The 17,176-nt window shown below is 46.3% G+C and overlaps 1 protein-coding gene across 1 annotated transcript in view; it reads left to right on the top strand.

Annotated features, from left to right (window-relative positions):
* Alk (ALK receptor tyrosine kinase) overlaps positions 1-17,176 on the top strand; it is a 723,384-nt gene that overhangs the window by 552,165 nt on the left and 154,043 nt on the right. The gene's annotated exons all lie outside the window — the stretch shown is intronic.

Genomic DNA, 17,176 nt, shown 5'->3' with positions numbered 1-17,176 from the left:
TTTTGGCATCTCTCTTGGGGACAGCCTTTTCCTGCATCTCCTTGTCTTCAGCCTTAGCCTGTCTACCATATGTTTCTGCAGACCCTGGATTTTGTAAGGTTTGTTTTGTTTTGTTTTTTATGTCTCCTATTATTCATCCTTCAACTTTCTCCCTTATCTTCTGTGAGGGGAAGAAAGCTGGATTGTAGACTTGACCGGCTGATCTCCATAGCCCCTACAATTATCAGCGAAGCCTGACTCTCTTCCCTTGCTTCAGGTTCAGGCTGAAAACTCTGCACTTGTGGACAAGCTGACTGAATGGTCAGGCGAGGCACACTGGAGCCTGGCTCTGGCATGTACTCAGATGGAGCCTCCTCTTTTGGCCTAGAATCTTTGCCTCTCCTCTCTCCTTCCTTTCACTTCTTCTTCCCTTCAGGTGCCGGCCATTCCTTCATTTAAAAAGCAGCATGCATGCACACATGCGCAGACAGTATCTGCACACATGCACAGATGGTATATGCGCACATGCATAGACAGTATTCACAAACATGAATAGATGGTATATGCACACATGCATAGAGAGTGTCTGCACACATGCATAGATGGTATATGCGCACATGCATAGACAGTATCTGCACACATGCATAGATGGTATATGCGCACATGCATAGACAGTATCTACACACATGCATAGACAGTATCCAGACACATATTCAAAGGAATTTGTAGCTCATCTCTCAGAATCTCTCAGAAAGTCACAGCCTTTTATTTGGAGAGTAAGACCTTTGCGGATAAATTTTTTATTATCTTTTAACTGTCACGTAGTAGCTACACGATGAAATACAGTATGACTTTATGGAGTACGGTGCATATTATGAGGTACACTATGGCGTTTTAATATATGTATTCAATTGTGATGAGCACCAGTTACCACAATAACTGATGCATCTAAATCCTCACAGGTTTCCCATTTTCTTTGTGTTAGGAACATGCAAAAACATGCCTCTTTTGTGCATATGATTGCGTGTGTATGAGAGAGAGAGAGAGAGAGAGAGAGAGAGAGAGAGAGAGAGAGAGAGAGTGATGTGCATGCATATGGAGGTCAGAAGACAAGCTTGGGTGTCAGGCCTTACTTTCCACTCCATTTGAGACAAGGTACCTCTCACTACTGTTGTCATTCACCCCTGCATGGACCAACACAGCGGTGTGCAAGCCTCTGGAGATGCTCCTGTCCCTGCCTTCCATCTCACTGTAGGATCACTGAGATCACCAATGCACGCTAGCATACCAGGCTTTTCACGGGTTCTGGGGATTTGAACTCAGGTCTTTAAACTTGCCCGGCATAGGCTTTATTCGCACAGGTATCTTCCTAGCCTCCTCTCCAGCTACTTGAACATATTCAATTAATTGTTGCCAACTATCGTTGTTCAACTATACAATCGAATGTTGTTCCTTCTGTCCAGCTGCACCCCTGTAGCTATTATCCACTTCTCTCCATCTTTCCCTCCCCGAACCCTTCCCAGGGTCTATCAATGGCTATTCTAATCGCTGATTCACTGAGGTCAACTTTTAAGTGTAAGTGAGAATGTGCTATATTGTTCTGTGTCTGGCTTGTTTCAAATGAGATCTTAACCGAGGCTGAGGTCTTTGCTATTCTGGGTCACTCGATAAAGGCAAGGATTGTGGTAAATAGTATGGTGCTCATTTTCCTCTAAGGGTCACGAAGTGAAATTAAAGCAGCAGTTGTCACCTGTGGGTCGTGACCCCACAAGAGGCATATATCCAATATCCTGAAATCAGATATTTACATTACAATTCATTACAGTAGCAAAATTACAGTTGTGAAATAGCAAGGAAAGGAACTTTTTAAAATAGTTACAGCATTAGGGAGTTTGAGAACCACTAAATTAGAAGTACCTCCTGAGTCATGGGAGCTGAGATTGTGTTAGTACATGAAAGAAGGCACTAGGACCTAGGAAGCAAGGTCTTGAGGACACTGTTTCCTCTTCCAGGGTCAACAGGACAGAATTGAAACTTGGAGCTACTGCTGGGGACTTTTTTCTGTCCCCCCCCCCCCAGTTTTTAGTAAAGTTGTGTTGAACATCCCATCTGATATTGGTTGCACTCCCAGAGTTTTGTCTGGGATTTTGCCAAGGCTTTCAAGGGTTTAAATATCACCCTTGGGACCAGATTTATGATGGCAGTAGTGGTACACAGGACTTTCCAAGGAAGCAGCAAATCTCAGAAAGAAAAAATAAAAGGAGGGAGAAATGGGGAAAGGAAGGGAGGACATACAAAAAAGGCTGTGAGGTCAAACCACTTCTTTCTAAAAAGGTTCACCTTAGTGCCAGACTTGGAGGCTTGAACCTTGCAGTGAAGTATAGTGTAATAGCTTGACTTGGCACACACTTGGATGCATACACTAGGTTCTCCCTACCAACTAGTACTCTTCAGCTTTTAAAGGAAGAAGCTCTTCATGCATGCCCATATTATCATATCAGCTGGTGTGTGAGGTCCTACAGCCTCTCACTGCTGTTTGATCCTAGAACTAAGAGGTAAAATGGTAGCCGCCCAAGTCACCATTTGGTGGACTTCTTTGCTGGATGTTGATTTTCTTCTCTGGTATCTCTGTTAATGTCTCACAGACAACCCTGTTTGGTGTGTTCTGCAGCCAGCCCAATCTTCCACCTACAACATCCTCCCAAGCTGAGGCTCCCTGTTCCCCTGGGGTGTCATCTGAATGTATGCTCCCTTTAACTGTTTTAAGTGGTGAGTCTTTCACTTTAGCTCCAAATCCCTGACATTCGCCACAATGCCTGGCACACAATAAAAATTAGGTTGCCATGGATCTATAGGGTTCTAAGTGAGCAGGCCCACAAATGACCCCAAACGACATGGCACGGGGAACTATGAGTACAAAGCTCAACAGGAAATTGAGACAGTCAACTAAAAAATAGTAAGCCAGGCAAAATAGTCTTTTAGAAAATTTTTGTGAGCCCCATAATCATAGGGACTTAAAACTTTATAGGTGGGGACAAAGACAGATATGCTTAGTAACATAAGCTTAAGTTCTGGATTCTTCTTTGGAATATAGTAACGTAATTCCAAGCATGGGTCTTTTAGTACGCCCCACCTAGAAACTCCACCCCTAAGTAGCACTAGGTACCACCAGGACGCCATAGGAAATGATCATGAGCACACACCACCACATGGTTGGCTCATGCTAGAACTTTTCCAAAGCTCTAAGAGTGCTCCAAAAGAATTGAACACAAATGTGCTTAATTCGCTGTCTTCTGCCTACTCTTTTACTGTCTGGGGCTTAGGGTGACTATATGATTCTTCACCACTGAAAACCACAAGGTTAAGGGCTGGGATATAGCTCAGTCAGTAGACAGCTGGCTGGTAGAGTGCTTGAAGCCTTGGCTTGGATCGCCAGCACCGCTTAACCATGGTGCCTGAATGTACTTGTGATCACTATGGAGGTAGAGACCAGAGTATCATAAGTTCAAGGTTATCCTAGATTATATAGAAACTCTGAGGCCAGCCTGAGACCCAGGAGACTGCCTCAGGAAAAAACTATAAGAGTCACATAGTTTAGAACCTGAAAGGGCCTTCAGGTTTTAGTGGGAAGGGAGGCAGAATGAAGCCAAGGATGCTGGTGTTTTATAGATACCAAATGGCAAAGTTAGATTTTGCCTCTAATTCCACTGTTTTTGACTTCCCCTAAATATTCCTCACTCTGGGATGAAATAGAAGATGGATCTAAAATCTTTGAAAATCTCCTGCTTTCTGCTACCCTACCCAGGAGCTTAGCTCCAGAGCCTAACAATCTAATCCGAGCCAGGTAGCAGTAGATGCTCAGGAGAAGTCTCCAACTGCAAAGAGAAAATGGAGTGCTGACGTCCCGATAAAGTGTCCGTTGAGTGATGAGCATATTGGAACCTTGGAGCTCAGCTGATACTTTCAAAACAAGCCAAGCCTCTCAGTCAGACAGGGCAAGCTTATGATGAAAGGAGATCTATTGCCTGAAACAATTAGCGTTTCCTTTGAGAGCTTACAGTGTGCCGTGTTAGCTATGCGGTGCACTACCGTTAACTCTAGCAAGGCGTATGCTGCTGCACGTATGCTAAGAATCGTGAGTGGATCCCGTACACACGCATCCACACGTCATATCGTCCCCCACAAAGACGTCTGGGTAGTATATTATCAATGAAGTTTTATCATTTACGACTTATTTTTTCCTTTTCATACTTTAACAATTAAAATGTAGTTACACGGATTTCTCCCTTCCCTTTCCATCCTGCAGTGTCTCCATGACCCCTTCCTCTAGTTCTGCTGTGCCCAGATTCATTCTCTGAAAACACAACTTATACCTGCCATCTATCAAAGACCTGGAAACCAGACTTCTTTCCCTGGCTCAGGCTAACCTTCTCAACTTTCTCCATCCTGGCCTCTTCTCAAGCCATACCTGGGCCTGACCATATCAATGAGCAGCCATCTGGATGAGCCACACACGGTCATCCCCACTGTCCCCATCCCACGTATCCGTCAAGGACCATCCTACATCTCATTACCGCCACCACCCTCAGCAGCGTCCTTGGACATCTCTACCGCGTTGCCATTTAAACTGCTCATTTGGCTCTAACTAGCCCTAAATTAGCTCCTTCTCATCGACAGCGATTTGGTTGTTTTTTTTTTTTAGCATAATTCTATGCTCTGGGCACAGTCTAACAGCTTTTGGTTCACTCGGCATCCAAGAGAATGTGTTTCTGCCCAATCTTTGAGGACATGCTACAGTAGAAAGAATTTGAAGCCCCAGACAGACCTCACCTGGTAAAATCTTCCTAGGTGTTGGCCTTACCCATCATAAAATCGTCATGGCAAACGTGTGGGGATGGGATTAGACTCAGCAAGATAACCTGTGTTAGAACAGCTGCATAGGGAATTTTTCGGCAAAGCTGTGGTCTTGCAGCTCTCCTAATGGTGCAATGCCTAAAGCAGAAGTGTCCCATAAAAGATGAGCTTGGTGGGTGGGAGATGATGCATGAACAAGCTGATGCAGGTAAGCAGAAGTTTAAGAGTGCATCTTCATCCATGCTGGCTCCCAGCCTCCTATGTGGCCTCCCAGAGTGGCTCTCATTAGTTTTAGGAGGCTTCCTGACTGGTGTCCTCTGCCCCAGCTATCCTGTGGCCATCTTGCTAAGGAAAAATTTGACAAAGATCCCCGAATGGGGCCTCAGCATCCTTGGGAGTGAAATTGGAAGCTCATGTGAGGCTTTTCCTCAAGGATGCTGTACCCCTATGATGTAACTGGCAGGAGGTCTGATGCCCCATACCCTCCTGATACCCATGGGCAGGGAAATTCAGTTCTTCTAGGGTGGCATGGACACCATGGTGAGACAACCTAGTTATCCAGCCCTCCAACAGCTCTACCTCTGACCTGGGCCTTTGAGAAGTCACCATGGCAACTCACAGTGCTCTGTTTCATTCTTTACGAAGAAAATGAGGGGAAACAGCAGAGATCACGGTCTCTTACCCACACCAGTATTGATCATTACCAAAAATGAACTCTCGTTCCCTGTCTTTTTAAACACAGGTGTCTGATATTAAGCTCAGGTATCTATTTTAGAGACATGTATCTGAATAGCCCTCCTTTAATTAATCCCTAGTCATGAAGGACTCTTATTCGGTGTAGAACATTGGTTCAGTAATATTTAGATGATTCTCATTTTGAATCGGTGTTTATAGCCCATAATAATGAGGGACTGTGAGGCTGGGTGACACCTTTAAGGGCTTAGATTTATGACAGTGAGACCACTGGAGGGTTTTGTAATCTCACTGCCAATGTTTGAGGATGGAGTGGGTCAGGCAGCGGTGGGGGTGCCACTCTTACCAGCAGTACCCCAGCATCCAGCTAAGGTATTATATTTTCCAGGGCTTTTCAAGAGCAGATTGCAATCCGGGCTCCTCAATGCACTTCTTAATAACTTTTTGAAGAGACGAGAGTCTCTGAATTGTTGACTCAAATTGTACCAGCTTCCCAAGAATCCTGCTTTCAGAGGTGGGGATGATGAATTGAAGAGTTATTTATTTGGATTTTTAAAATGTGTCTATTATTGAGGCTCCTGGGCTTGTGTACAAAAGACTCAAGACACAATTCCCTGAGAAAATAGACTAAGTAACCTGTGTGCAGGCCAAACCAGCTATAGTCTAGGCAGCCATTTAATTCTGCATTTAGACCTGGGGAAGGGCCTCGTGATCCAGCAGGCTTATAAGGTATGTGTGTGTGTGTGTGTGTGTGTGTGTGTGTGTGTGCGCGCGCGTGCATGCATGCATGTGTATATTGGTAGAAATTAATTTGCTAGGATGTGAAAGGTGAGGGCAGGTCATTTCCACCTACACTTTCAAGTCAAAAGACAGCCCTTGGACTGAGATGTATGTAGCTCATTGGAAGAGCATTTTCCTAACATATACAAGGCATGGGTTCAATTCCCCTGCCTCTACTCTCCTCAAAAGACAGATGTTTTTATGCTAAGTGATCACCATTCCATAGAAATTCCATAGAAAAGGTCATTCCTCTAGCTCCCTAGATAAGCTAAAATCCCAAACAAAGCCTAGTGGTGTTGGAGATAGGCCTGAAGTATCCCCAAGAGCCCTGAACATGTGGCATCAGTGCACACCCAGGATCTAGCCTGAATAGCCACTGTGAGAGAAAAACTAAAGGGAACTCATTTTTATGTGTGAGTCATGGAGAAGGAAAGGGCAAAAAAAAAAAGAAAGAAGAAAGGGAACAACAAAAGGAAAGGAGGCCAGGCCAGGCAAGCGGTGGATGCTGATGAAAACATCCAGAGAAATAGCTTTCCTTCTCCCTCCCCCGCCCTACAGAAGAGTGGCAGAGTGATGGGAACGCTGGGTGAGGAGTTATTTGGTGTGCAAACCCATACATTTATGTCTCACTCTGCGCTTGATAGACTTGGGGTTCGTATTGGAAAGGAAAGGATTCCTGCTCGCTCTTGGCTGGCACCATACTGGGTGTCCTGGGCAATTCAACCATGTTTCCTGACCTTAAAGAGGTGCAGTTCCTGGGAAAGCCAGATGCGTGAGGAAGTGATCCTTATACAGCGAGGTGACTGGATAAAGCCCATCACAGAGCCAAGGCGATGTGGGAAGTGTTAGTTAGGATTGCATGGAGCAAGAGGCTACAGCAAAGCCGTGGGAAGTGGGGTGGAGCAGCGCAGAGCAGCCTGGGAATGCTGCTCCCCTCTTCAGAGCAGCTGGTTCTTCAAAACTTGCCCCTCCTGTCACCATCTTCCCCACCCTCCACCCCCAACCCATCTCCAGCAGGATCGATCCCTTCCCAGTTGTACACACCCCTCTTAGAATATAGTCTTTCACACCTTGCCACACATTAAACACTCGGCCTCCCTCTAATAAACTGTCAACCCCTGGCATTCAAGAAGCATCTTTTATTCATGTTTGCCTCTTGAGAAACTGTGGTACTGTGTCAGATTGTGAGGCGATAATATGTCTTTGTTGGAAGGAAGGAGAGAGAGAAAGGAGTGGAGAGAGGAAAAAGAGGAGGTTCTTGGGCTTCCAGGACCCTTGACATAGCTGGCTGGGTTTGTTTGTATTTGTCTCCATGTGTTCCTCCCAAACACTTCTGTAAGCCTAGCTCCCACCTCCCACCCCCTCCACTGTCCTTGTCCACTCTTGTTCTTCCCATCCATTCCTGAGCATCCTGGTCCCTTCTCCCCTTGGTATCCTTTTTGTTTCTCCTCTTTCACCTACTACTCTTTCACCACTAGCTTTGCGCCCTGTCTGCAAGCCTCCTTCCATACCATCCCATGACTGTTGATGGGAGCGGAGACCTGATGTGCCTCATAAAGAGCAATCAGAGGAACGTTCTGATGAGTGGACATTATGTGTTTCAAAGGAGGCCAAGCTTAGGCCTTAGCTCAGTGATGAACAAAGAGCAACCAAGATGTTAAGGACTCCATGGTGGCAAGGGATGGTTCATGACACACAAGAATCATGTTGTGAAGGAGCTTGAAAGGTTTCCAGCCCAGAGATGAAGTCATAGAGAGCCCAGTTTGGCCAAAAAACAGAACCTACATGGTGTCTCCAAAGTGTCGATACCCAAGGTTTTCCTTTCCCAGCCTCCTCACTTCACAATTTAAGAACCAAAGAACCAACGGTGACCCAATGAGTCATGGTCACTCAGCTCTCAGCCCAGTGACTCCACACTCGAACGCATGGATGGCTTCCAGGTCAGTGAGCTGTTGCCTACACCCGAGCTCAGTGCAGCTGACACATACACAGCCATTCTTCCTGAAACACACGCAGAAGGGGAGAGGAAGGCGACAGCTGTTTAATGGCAGCTCTATGGGATGGCGCTGGACTCGGGATGAGGGATATCATCTCCTGCTAATGCGTTTGAAGAGACAAGGGGAAAGAGAATGTAATTATCCAAACGACTGTTTTTCCCGGATACCAAAACAAATTCTCCTACCCTGGTGAGTAACGCCAAGGGGTCCTTAACAATTGGTTTATGCCCCAATCTGAAAGCTGCTATCACTCTGAATAGCATGGGACCTGCTTTGCTGGCCAATTTGTACCGATCTGAGACAGCTTCTGTGATCTGCCTTTAAAGTCAATAGTTTCTGGAGGGTTCCAGGCTCTCCAACAAGAAGGATCAAGACTGTCTCTGCCTCTCCGCTCCCAACAGTGTGGTCTCAGGAACCTCCCTGGCATCGGGCCTTTCTTCTCTGCATCAGTCATGGGCCATTAGTGGCCTATTTGTCTCGAGGCACCAGTGACTGAGGGTAGGGAAGAGAGACTAAAATGGAAAGGGGAGGAGTTGGAGAAACAGCCCGTTCTTACAGGGCCACTATTTTATAAACAAACCTCATACAAACACCACTATAAAACATATAAATTAAACATAATTAATTCATCTTGTCAACCCAGAGAGAGCTTCCTCTCCTGTAGACGTCTGGAGGCTTTTATTTTTACCATGTGGTAGGATTTATGTTTTATCACAAGTCCTGATTATCTGTGCTCCTGTCACATCCACCTTGAGACTGCAACTCTGAGCTTATGAGTTAATGAATCACACTGTATTCCGCCATACCCAGCACCCACCGCAGACAGAGCCACACCCATGGAAATGGCCCAGTCAATAAATCAGTAATATGAAACAACAGGAAAACTGTGTTCAATGCCTAGCATTATGGAAAGTTGCCCCTTGTGTCAGAGGTAGATCCTTGAGGAGAAGATATTGGGTCCTCAGCCTCCATGGCCTCCCTGTTCTCCTGGTGTCAGGTGGCTAGCTAATATGATGGGCCAGAGCTGTGGGCAGTGAAGGAATTTGTCCAGATTGGATTAGACATCTTTGTTGGATACATTGCAAGGGAAGAGGTAGGCAGGGGAGAAAGAACTACTTATGACAATGATGGACTATGTATTGTGTAAATGATGGCAAGCCGGGTGTGTGTGTTTGTGTGGTGCCTACACAGGTGCATATGTGTTCGTTTGTGTGTGAGTTCACTTGCATGTGCACATGAAGGCCCAAAATTGCCATCAGGTTTTTTCCCTCGATTGCTCAAAATCACTTTCTACTTTATTTACTAAGGTGGGGTATCCCATTGAATCCAGAGTGCTTTTGGCTAAGCTAGCCAGTCGCCTAAGACCAGAAATCCCCCAACTCTGCCTCCCATGTTCTAGGACAGCCAGCGGCCACCACATTTGCCTGGATTTTCTATGGGATCTAGGGATCCCACCTCTATCATCACACTTGCCTGGCAGCTGCCTTTATTCACCAAGCCAGCTCTCCAGCCAACGAGAGCAGTTCTGATTGGTTGACCTCTGAAACTGAGTGGGGATCGACGTTGGCTTTACAGGATGGCAGGCCTGTGGCATGGACTGTGGTCAATTTTGATTGGTCATTCTCAGTCATTCCTAAAGTAGCCCTCCGGTGTGTTAATGCCCCGCCCCCAGACTTGTGTGTGGAGAAGCTGATTGGCCGTGATGGCGATAGCACGCAAACCCACAGCACCGCATTATGAACAAGGAAACCGAAGTCACCCATGCTCAATTGTGCTCAGGACCCAGAGCCGCGGTCTTAGCAGTGAGGACTCTCTGGGGGCAGAAAAGCCAAGGCTGTTGACTATAACTAGAGAAAAGCTACCGACGGTGGCTTGTAAATCTAATGAGGGCGTTCAGACATTGGGCTTCTCACTGCCTGGATGTAAGAAAGGTGAAAAAAAAAAAAAAAAGCCCACATGACTCAACTTAAAAAAGGGCAGACAATATGATAAACTCACACTTCTCGAAGAAAAAATGCAAATGACCCACAAATATATGGAAAAAAGACACTCAATGGTGCTGGTCACCAGAGAAATGCAAATCTAAGGTACAATGAAATAACATTTCATCCCTGTTGGAATGGCTATTATCAGTAAAACAAAAAGTGAACCTTGGTAAAGAAGTAGAAGAGAATGGGACTTTTAAACACCGATATTTGCCATCTAGATTGATGTAGCCACTATGGAGGTATCTCAAAAAAAATAGTGAAAATAGATCTAACCATAGAAGGGAGCTATTCACATCTGGTATATACACAGAAAAGATGAAATCAGCATACCAAAGAGATACCTGCCCGCCCGTGATTACCGCAGCACTGCTACAATAGCCAAGATATGGAATCGGCCTAGTTGCCCATCAACAGATGAATGGACAGAGAAAATGTACTATATATGCATGTAGAGTTTTATTCAGCCGTAAATAAAAATGAAATCCTGTCATTTGCATGAAAATAAATTGAACCGAAGGACATTGTGTTAACAAAACAAGCCCAGACACAGAAAGCCAAATGCCGCAATCCCCTCTTAGATGTGCTGGGTGAAGTCTGTGTGAGAAGAGAATGGTGATTGCTGGGGTTGAGGAGGAAGTGAAAAGTGGGGAAGGGTGTGAAAGGGGAAAATGGAGAAATGGAGGTTGGATAGATAGGACCAGTGTGCTTCACGCCCATGTGGAAGGATCTCCATGAACTCCACTGACAGGTCCAATTACTGTGTGCTGACGAAAAGCACGTAAACCTTTCGAAGAAGAGGTGTGTTAAAGATAAGCCTCCCTCCTTGTGGTAATGAAGAGGCATTTGGAGGAAAACTGTGTGATCTCAGGCATACCACAGGGCTGTGCTGCTGGCTCTGGGTGAGATAGAATTGTCCTCAAGTCACAGCATGAAGGATCAGAGCAGAAAAACACATGCTTTGTCAAATATACTGCGAGAGATGAGGTGGGTGGGGCAAGAGAGCTGCCCGTGACAATGGCGGACTGTGTGCCACATAAATGGGCACGTGTGTGTGTGTGTGTGTGTGTTGTGCCTGCAATTGTGTGTGTGTTGTGCCTGCATGTGTGTGTGTATGTGTTTGCTTGTGTGTGAGTGCACATGAAGGCCTAGTGAGACTCCCAAACCAGACTCTGTACTCTTGGGATGTTACATCTATAGAGGAATCAGAAGGGTTGGGGAGCTAGTCACCTTTGGAAGGTGGGTTGTTGAAGCAACCTGCTATTGCCATAGCAAACACCTGCAGGAATCAACTGTCTGGAAGTCTTACTGGAGCAGGTATTGATCCTAAAGTCACCCTTAGACGGACTAGCCATAAATTACCAGTCAGATTTCATTATGAGAGAGATTTTCAAATTCTAGGAGTCTGCCTTTCTCCCTTTTATTACCCTAATGAAACCTCATGACTTGGCCTCATCTCAAGAAAGCACCCCCAGGAGAAGAAACACGCTTTCTCAGACCATTAGTCAAGCTCCCTACTAAGAAAGCTTGATGCCAACCTTGCTAGGAATCCTCCTCTGTGTGGGAACAATGTGAAAGCCAAATCCTATGACCTCAGAGGAGGCCAGAGGAGACAGGGCCAGCCTGCATGACCCAAGCTTCAGGAAGTAGAGACTCAACTACAACACTGACTTTGTAGGGAAGACACACAGGTGCCACTGTGCCTGCTGAAACCTTCGGGTCACCTTCCAGAGGCTCGCAGATTTTTCTTTTAGACTTTCTTTTCTACTAGCGTTGCTGTAGGAAGACCATACAACACGAGAGCCAGCCTCTCAAGGAATGTCTTTAGACTCCCAATACAGTACTGCTAAATACAGGCACAGCACCTCTTTCTATAGATCTAAAAACATTTTGATGTTATTAATTTGTAATTGACATGTAATAAATATACATCTCTCTAGGGTATACTGCTATGTTTCCAAAGACGATCAGTTGGGGCAATTAGCATATCCATCAACTCACACGAGGATGAGCTCTTTGTAGTGAGAGCATTAAAAATCTACTCTTGCAGCAGTATTGAAATATGCATGGCATCATTGTTAACTAGAGTTGCTTTCAAGTAAAATAGAATGCTGACCTACTTCCTAGCCCACTGGAGCTCTGTACGCATTGATGTCCACCCCGCCCTCTGAGCATCCTTGCTCTGTTCTCTTCTCCACTTCTAAAGAATCGGCCTTTTAGATTCTATGTGATCATGGGTAGATTATCCTCAACTGTGCATCTCTTAGTTAAAAAGAGTTCTTTGCTGTCACCGTTCATTTCTTAAGCCCCCATACATTTGTTATTCATCTACAAATGGGCAGAGTGGGAAACTGTTGGTCTTCACAGAGTTTGGGAGGTAGTGAAAGCAAAGCATATGTAACAACTCATTAGAAGGAAATGAGCGCCGATGTGGGCAGGGGGCTGTGAAACAAACACGGGACCAGGCAACGCCAAGTGAAAGGAGCTGTGTTGCATTGGCCTGTCTATGGGCCCACAGTTTATTTTGTAGAAATTCTACGAGAAGCTGTAAAGAAAGGCACCCATGGGCAGTCAACCCAGCCTGTAGTTCAACTAATGAGCAGACAAACTTAAGACGAACAAGTTTCCTGTAGTGCTCTTGGGAGAATCTGCCGTCAAGCAGAAGGCTTCTGGGATCCGGGTGCCAGGAGATTTCAGCTCTTATTTGGAGACAAACAAGCTGGAGAGACCTAAATAGAAGTAGGCTGCCTCCCTCATGTGAGGTTCAAATATTGACCTGGTATTTTCTGCACTTCTGCTTCTCTCTGACATTTTCTCTATGTTCACTTTTGAATTAGGACCGGAACATTTGTTAAAAAATGATAGAATTTTATTAATCCTACCAACCACCATTGAGAGATTAAAATTTCCAAATTAGTGAATACCTTAGGAAGACCTCATTGCTGATTTCAAGGAACATGCCTACCGCCCATGCAGTCATTGAGATTTTTAAAAATATTTTCTAGTTCTCCTTATAGGAATAATTTATGACACACAAAGCTTCAGAGATGCCCCCGACAGACATGGTAGTATATTGGTGAAGAACCCCCGGCTCTTGCCTGCTGTCCACAACTTTAGTCTTCTCTCTGCTGCTAACTGGCTCTGGAATTTGATCAATGTTCAATTTCTTCTTAGTCTCAATCTAAATAGCATACTATGTCCCTGTCATATACTGGGGAGATTTTACCTGTGGCTTGTGCAAGGCGCAAGCCAACAATACACCACCGAGCACCTCAGAAACTGGGAGGATTATTTCTGAAAACCACGCTTGATCATCACTGGCAAGAGAACTCTACCCTCCCATCCTTTAAGAAATCCAGGGCTTACATCAGACTTCCTGGCTCCTGCTAAGTCACCTTCAGATCTAGGAGGGAACTGACATAGGAGACCATGCCAGGTCTCATCCCAACCCCGGTACTTGGACTGATGGATCATGAGTACTCCCACAGGAGGATAGACAAGGAGAGTCCACTCTTCAGAAGGTGGATGGCATTGTGGTTTGTCCTAGGGCTCATCTGTGCACAGAAGGACAAAATAGGAACTGACTCTGGTCATATAAGACCCTCACCAGGATAGGCGTCTGCTGTGCCAAGGCTTCAAAAGTGACACAACGGGATGACAGTGTGCCACACGAATGTGGAAAGAGCCATGTTCTCCCTGGGAGAATTATAGAAGCTTAGTGTTGTGGTTTGAATGTATTCAGGTGTTGCCAGTGTAGTAGTATTGGGGTGGGGGTAATGCCTGTCAGAGTCACAAGACCATGAGCACTCCGTCTTGGTGAATGAGGCTAAGGACCCTTAGGAAGGAGGCTTGCCTCTCAGCTTTCTGCCACTCAGGAACACAGCAGCAAGACCCTGACATCTTACTCTTGGATGGCGATCTTGGACAAAGAAAGGATAAAGATAATTGGCTTTGCTAAAGGTAAAATCAGGGAAGAAAGCTGTGAAGGACATTCCCAAAGCAAGGGATAGTGGAAAAAAAGTGTCACGAGAGTGTGAAGGCTAAGAGCAAACTAACATCGCATCGTCGCCATTTCTCATTGCTGATGAGGACTGCATCCTGGTCAGCTACCCGACCTCGTGCTCCACACATGCAGTGTCTCAGCACGTCCCCTGGCCACGCCCCATGTGGCCTGGTGTTAGAGATCAGAACAGCTCATGTTCAGAAGCTTCACTTGTAACTCGTGCGTGAAGGCAGAAGTGCAGGGTCTTCCTTCTCAGACGTTTGGTGGGACCAGAGTTCCAGGGAGTAAGATGGGAGCCTTTGGGAAGGATTCATGTGTAAACAGTCCCAGAATAACTCCTCTGCTGTCAGGTTCTAGTTCACACCCAGGAATCTGGAGCCCTCGGCTGAACTCAGGTCTTCCTCTGTCCAAGACAGCCCAGAATAAGCAGCCGTCAGCAGCTGTGCAGGGCCCACGCTGTGCACAGGGCCCAGATGGCACACTTGATTTTCTTTATTTATTTAAACGTCATTTTCAATGTGATTGAGTGATTTCATCACCCCAGTGGGTCTGCTTAGTCTCCTACCCCAGAGTCAAGTAGGAGAGAGGTAAGTCTGTAGCGTCTAAAGGGTACTTGTCACTTACCAACTGAGTTACCTCCAAGTGGATCCAAGTGTCAGAGGCAGGGGCAACAAGAGGGCAGGAGCCCTCTGGTCCTTCCCTTTAGTGACAGCGCTACTTTTCTGAAGTCCTTGTTGGGGAAGTGTGTGTGTGTGTGTGTGTGTGTGTGTGTGTGTGTGTGTAAGAGGAGACTAGAGGTCAACACTACATGTCTCCTCAATTGCTCTCTATCTTCCCTTCTGTGGCAGATCTTTTCACTGAACCCAGAGCTCAGCAGCTCAGCTAGGCCTGCTGTCCTTGCCTGGTATCACAGACCTATGCCACAACAGCTGAATTTTTTTCATGGGTGCCAAAGACCCAAGCTCAAGACCACATGCTTGCCTGGAAGCACGTTGCTAAGCCTGCTCCAGAGATGCGGGAATTTCCTCTTATTTTGTGAAGTAAACCCGATGTGAAGAAGTGGGGCAGTGTGGAGATCAGGAGTGCGTGTTAAGCATCAGACAACTTGAGTTCAGATCCTGATAGCACCCTCACCAACTGTGGGATGAGTTACGTGACCTCTATGAGTTTTGTTTCCCTTCTCTGTGAAGAAACAGTCAGTGGAACCCTCTGTTCCTGTGGCTCTAAGGACCTGAAAGGAATTCATACTCAAAGCCCCAGCAGGGGACCAGCCTGTGTTTCATGCTCAATACGCTGCTGTAGTTCTGTGAGACAAGTGCAGGCTGCCCAGGTCGCCCCAGGATGGGGATGGAGGTAGACTGTGGTCCTTGCCCTTCTGCCTCCACCAGCAAGCCTCATGGAGGTCTTTGTGGCTCCTGCCGAGGCCATGGCTGTGGTGCACTGGCAAATGGTTAACAAGTGGCTCTTCAGGATGGCAGGAGGGTGAAGGCCTTGATTTTTTATTTGCCAATTTTCATTATATAAACGCTCCCATGGTGACCAATTATGAGATGGCACCGTGAGGTCACTGAGCATGCAATTGGGAAGAGACAGACACAGTTGGTTCCAGGACTTCATTGACCTCAAGACCCTGAAGAGCCTGGTATGGATGACAACGGATCTTGGAGACCTTCCCAGGTCTGGATGTGTTGATCTTTCTCAGGACACACCAGATCTGAGAGTTACGCTATGTCAGGCACACATAAGGGAATGAACAGAATGGAGCAAACAGGAGAAGACTTTGGGAAGCTCAGAGTCAAAGGTTTTAATGGCTAATCCAAATGGCCCTGCATCTAACAGTTCAGTGACTCTTAATTAGCTGAGATTGAATCAGCAGAAGGGCCTCCTGGCACCAGCAGGCCCTCCCTTCCAGGGCAACCACTCAATTGCTGCTAGGGCCCATTGGGCAGCACGCCTCTGCTGAGCGATGGGATAGTGGCATAAGGCTGTGCATAGCAGAAACTTATCAAGGATAAGTGGTGTGCCTGTATGTTGGGGTGGGAGGGGTGTTGTGGGGGAGCCCGAGCCAGGATGAGCTAAGTGCCTTGTGCTTCAAGAACTCAGCAGTTCCTGCAGGAGGAAGTACCCAGAGATCCCAGGAGACTAATAGGAACAGTGTTGATACAGGAATCCAGGGGCCAGCTCTGGGCCAGTACTGTATGACTTGGTTTCTCCTTCTAAACAGGTTGTTCTTATTCTCAGGCGTGCCCTGGGGTCAAGGAGACTGCTCTCTGTGACAGTTTCATACATGGGAGAGACTGAGTTCTAGTCCTCTGAGAAATGGCACAATGCCCAAAAGCTGGCCAGAGGCCTAAGAAACCAGTCCATTGATAGGGCAGGTGCTAAGCATCTCCTCCAATCATCATGAAGAAAAAAATGGATGTATCGTGATGTATTCAGAGCCTGAAATGGGAACCAGAAAATGGATTCCCACTTCTGGTGGGGGAGATGACTGATGGATGAGGTGTGATCAAATCTTCTAGGGTTTAGCTTCTGTCTCCAAACTGAGACACAGAGGAGCAAGGCTGGAGAACAAACCCCGTTTCCATTGCACTTCGTCCCAGCTTTGGTTTGGGTGTTGCTCTACTTCTCCACCCCACTCCAGTGAGCTTCTAGACTCAGCTGGATTCTGGCCCAGAAGAAACCCCAAATTTACCCAACCTTTCATTTCAGCCCTCACACTGGGCCAACCCTGTCTTGGTTTCAAATACTAAGGAAAAGACCCAGACTGGACCAAATCAGGACTTAAATCACAGAAATCACAGGTCATTGTTGACCAGCCTACAAAAGAGCTACCCTGTGACCCCATCCCAAAGGGCACAAACTACAGAAGGGCTAATGGGACA

The sequence above is a fragment of the Alexandromys fortis genome, unplaced genomic scaffold, assembly GCF_014885135.2.
Source record: "Alexandromys fortis isolate MF-2015 unplaced genomic scaffold, M_Fortis_MF-2015_v1.1 scaffold_148, whole genome shotgun sequence".
In the NCBI taxonomy this organism is placed as follows: Eukaryota; Metazoa; Chordata; class Mammalia; order Rodentia; family Cricetidae; genus Alexandromys; species Alexandromys fortis.
This window is presented reverse-complemented; position numbering and strand designations above follow the sequence as displayed.